Source organism: Macaca nemestrina, chromosome 14 (genome assembly GCF_043159975.1).
Source record: "Macaca nemestrina isolate mMacNem1 chromosome 14, mMacNem.hap1, whole genome shotgun sequence".
NCBI classification, from domain to species: Eukaryota; Metazoa; Chordata; class Mammalia; order Primates; family Cercopithecidae; genus Macaca; species Macaca nemestrina.
The window spans coordinates 115,381,553-115,386,168 of NC_092138.1; the positions used below are offsets into that span (position 1 = coordinate 115,381,553).

General features: G+C 60.2%; 1 long non-coding RNA gene across 1 annotated transcript; it reads right to left on the reverse strand.

Annotated features, from left to right (window-relative positions):
* Window positions 1–743: 743 nt before the first annotated feature.
* On the reverse strand, window positions 744–2,471 carry LOC105471884 (uncharacterized). Its single transcript, XR_981387.2, has 2 exons — window positions 2,343–2,471; window positions 744–1,181 (listed from the first exon to the last, which is right to left on the reverse strand). It is a non-coding gene; the product is annotated as an uncharacterized lncRNA (long non-coding RNA).
* Window positions 2,472–4,616: the final 2,145 nt, after the last annotated feature.

Sequence of the window (4,616 nt, forward strand, 5' to 3'; positions counted from 1 at the left end):
CTGACACAGACCATGGCTTTGTGACAATTTACTTATTCTCTGTACACTTCCCTGTGTATTTTCCGTATCTTGACGAAAAAAATAAAGGGTTGCACTTCAAAAGGAGGGTGGTTCCCCAGGCCAGCCCTTGGTGACCTGCAAGTCCCAGCTGCCTCCCCGGTGTTTGGGCTCCAAGCTGGAGCCATCCTCTCTGCCCTAAGACAGGGGTCCGGGTCTGGCCAGGTCTGTCAAGGCTACCTGCCTTCCCCATCTCCAGGCTGGGTCCAGAAACCTCTGTGGGGGCAGACGTGAGGACGGAGATGGGGGCACAGAAGAGACAATGCCCTGTGAGAGTGACCGGCCAGGGAGGAGACCCCTGGAATGGCGGGACAGAGCCTCCACCGGATGCTCCTGAGACAGTGTCCCGGCAGCTGTGGGAGAAAAGAACTCCCTGAGTCTATCAGTGCCCTGATTACCGTGGCTGACATCGGAACAGTCCTGGTGCTGGGCACGAAAGCACGCTCAGGTGAGACTGAGTGTCTCCGCCGGGCTCATGTGTGTGGACGCGCACACGCATGCACATTTGTGCTTATGGATGCACATACGCAGTCGTGCATGTGTGTGTGCGTGTGCACGTGTCTGCTCGTGTGTGCACGTGTCCACGTGTGTGTGCGCCGTGTCCCTGCCCAGTTTACACAATGCACACAATTGCCTCCAAAGAAATGGGATGTTCTTTAGAAAGAGGATGCTTTTTTGCATTTCAATTGACCGCCTCAACAATGTCCGTTTAATTAGTGTGTTTTGAAGGGGAAATGAAGGAAAATTATAACTCATCCGAGAAAATGGCTTGTACGTGCTCAGCTCTTCTCGCGGGTTCCGGTGGAGCCGCCCCCCAGGTCCGGCAGAGCCTGGGCCCAGTGCCGTCCTCCCAGAGGAGGAAGGGAAGAGCTGGCATGGCATGGTCCCCGGGGGTGGGGGACACGGGGGACAAGGGCAGGTGGACGCTGCGATCTATCTGGTGGCCGGGCAGTGAATGGGCTCAGATACAGAAGCCGCAGGTACCACCCCATCCCCTGTGAGGCCGTGAGGCAGAAGCAGTGCGGTCCAGCAGAAAGAGGACAAGGGCTCACTCAAGACCTGAGTTCGAATACCGGTTCTGCCACCGTCATCTGCGAGAACCTGCCAAGATTCGGTTTTCTTGTCTGTAAAAACATTTGTAAAATGGTGCTGATGGCTGTGAACTCAATAAAGGGATGACCAAGAAAGGGCTCTCTAAGTTGTTGGTCTCAGAAGGATGTGGTAAGAGGCATTTCGAAGGATCCAAGGAAAGTCCCACATTGGAGCTGCGGCTTGGCTGAGGCGGCTCCATGGCCTGGGGCCTGGGCTCCCTGCGTACTCCTGAGTGCCTCCCGATTGCTCAAGACCGCCCTGAGCCAGCAGGTTCTGCCCTCACCCTGCCTAGGGCTCCTGCCTTGAGGCTGCCTCCAGCAGGGTCCTGAGTGCAGGAATCGGAGAGATCCACAAGCACAGCTCCCGGCCCCGGCCCTGGTCACACCGACACTGAGGGCTCCAGTCTCTTCTCCAACCCCCAGGCTCTGGGTTCTCCCCACTGGCCGCGTCGCCACCACCTGAGCTCTGGCCTGGGCTGGGGTGGGGAGACTTACTCTCCTCCCTACACCTGCCCATCCCCTCTGCTCCTCCGAGCTCCCCTCTGCAGAAGCCAGAGGTCTGTGGGCGGCTGTTGCATGACAGGCTCAGAAGATCAGGTCACGTCGAGGGGCGGCTCAATGTGAGGGTAGGGACAGTACGGGGGCTCCAATTCTGGAAGAGCTGGAGGTGGGAGGCAGTCTGCATTCCCAGGGTCCCCAGAACCCCTCCACTGACAACCCCACTGTCCAGTGAGGAAGGTTGCCCCTGCTCCAGCCTAATGGACCCCTGTTCGCTGCCTAATGGAACTATGCCTTCCCCATTTGAAGGTGGGGAAACTGAGGCCCTGCAACGTGGAACCACTGGCCGGCAATAGCACCCTTGGTAATGACAGGTCTGGGTTCAGGCCTCAACTGTCTGACTCCAAAGCCCCTTTGCTGTGTCATCAGGTGGGCAGCAAGATGTGGGGGCTCCCCGCAGAGCTGGGAACTAGCACACAGACTACCCCAAGCCACCGTTCCCATGTGTGCCCACCCCCCCCGCCTTGCCCTCTGGCCCACTAAGCGTGAACGGCTGTGTTGCTGTGGCTGGCGTGCCCGTGCCGCCATCCTGCCCCTCCCCGCCTCTGCTGCCAACCCTCCCAGCGCCGTGTGCCGACCGGGCCCGTACAGCTGCCTTCCCGGCCGCTGGCTTCCCCGAGCCCCATTGTTGGGTACCTGGGAGCTTTCCAGTTCTTTGCTGTATGAATAGCGTTGTTTTAACCATCTTGGCACGAGCTGCTTCTTTCCCCTCCTGCTCACGTTCTTTCCCTCTTGCAAGGGTTTGGGCACTTTCCCTGACACGTTCATTCTCTTACGCAGCCAGGAGCTGGCAGGACGCCTCCCAGGAGAAGTTGGCGGCCGACCAGGAGGCCTCGGTCTCCGCCTCTTGCTGCGGGTGAGCCTGTCCTGGGAGCGTGGGGCTCCTGCCTCCTTGGCGAGTGAGTGTGCCCAGCTCTGCGCCCATTGCTTTACACGCACATTGGTTCAGTGAGGCAAGAGCCAGTGTCCCCATTTCACACACGAGGACACTGAGGCTCTGAGAGGTTCAGCCATGACACAGAGGATGTAGGAGCAGCCAGACTTGACCCAGGCCAGTCTAAGCAGAGGCCAGGCTCAGTACCGAGACCCTGTCCTTGGGAGCCCCGTCTATACCCACCTGTCCTTGTGCCCACTGCCCTGGGTTCACCCCAGTCTCCTTGCTTCCCTGTCCCAGGAGGCAGGTCCCCCAGGAAACACAGGGGTCCTCCATGCCAGCCTGCGCCTCTCCCCACTCCCATCCTAAACTCCTTCCTGGGGCTGGCAGTGAGCCCCCTGACTGGGTCATCTGGAGGTGCCTCCTGTGAGCCACCCATCACGCCTGCTCCAGGGCGGTCTGTGTGGGTGGGGACCTGAGCTCCATGGTGGGCTACAGGGCAGCACTGTGAGGAGCCATGTTGGGAAGCCCACGGCTCCCACTCCAGTGCCTCTGCCTCCCACCGCCCCCAGGCTTGGCAAGAGCTACTCGGATGGGCAGACAGGTGGACGGGTGGACAGATGGACCGGTGGACCAATGGATGGGTGGTGAGAGGATAGGCTGAGAGGCGGTAGGATGTGCCATAGAAGCCTTGGAAAGTGCCACACGTGCCCTGAGAGGCTGCATCTGCCAGGAGGGGAGTGCCCACCTGGACCCCATGCTCTGGTAGGTTGCAGGCCTTCTTGGTGATGGAATCTCAGCCCTCCACTGGACGTGGCAAGCCCAGGTCTCCCTACTTGCAGCCCGGCCCCTCCTGTACTGTGGCAGACATGACCGATCCCCCAGGGCTCGCCCTCCCACTGAGCCTGGCTCCCGGCCCTTCCTGGCACGCCGAGTCCCTCGGAGTTCCTCATGTGTTCTGGGATGGCAGGAGATGCCAGGGTGAGTTTCGGACATGTGAGACCAGAGGGAGCAGCTCCAGTGCAGCTCTGGACCCAGGCGGCAGAGGCTGAGCTCTGCCACCGCAGATCCGAGTTTCTGCTGAAAACCCAGGGGCTGAAACGCAAGTGTGCTGGGTGCCGCCAGCCTGGAGAGCGCACAAGAGGCCCTAGAGGAGTGGGGCCCAAATTCATTCTCTGGTTGCCCCCCACCCTCCCTGTCTCCTTCACTTCACTTTCCACAAACACTGGGAGTCAGTGTTCACCCTAAAAGGTCCAGGGCCACAGGGAGAGGCCCAGCTATGCGAGGGCATTGTTGGGGGGCTCTGGGCACTGCCCAGCCACGCGAGGGCATTGTGGGGGGCTCTGGGCACTGTCCAGCCACGTGAGGGCATTGTGGGGGGTTCTGGGCATCAGCGGGGGTGCTTGGTCCCCATGTGTTTGTGCTGGTGCGTCTGGGGCGGGGCCTGGAAACCTGCATTTTTCACAAGCAGGAGCAGGAGCTCTGGGGACCACCCCTACAAAAGCACAGCCCTGGGTGGTCGGCTCCCTGGGGCCCCAGGATAAGGTGCTGCTCTCCCACCATGGAAGGTGCCAACTCCTGGAGGAGCGAGCTGGCCATGGACATGTCCCCTGCAAAGCTCCCCTCGCCTCTGTATGTCCCCAGGACCCTCCAGCCTGGGGTGGGTGTGTCCTACTACAGAGTCCTCGCTTGAACTTCATGGACCTCAGAGTCCTGCAAAGACCCCCCACCAAGTGCTTCTCAAGGTGTGTTCCTGGGGTGGGAACCCACGCTGCTGCTGGGCTCGGGGCCTTGTCTGTTCCTCCGGGTGAGCCGCACCTTCCCGACACTCTGCCCGCTGTGGGCTCTGTGAGCCTCACTGGACCTGTGTCTGTGTGTGTCTGTGTGTATGGTAAGTGTGTGGAGTGTGTCTGTGTGTGTGTCTGTGGTGTGTGTGTGTGTGTTTGTGTGTGTGTCTGTGTGTATGGTAAGTGTGTGGAGTGTGTCTGTGTGTGTTTGTGGTGTGTGTGTGTCTGCGTGTATGGTGAGTGTGTGGA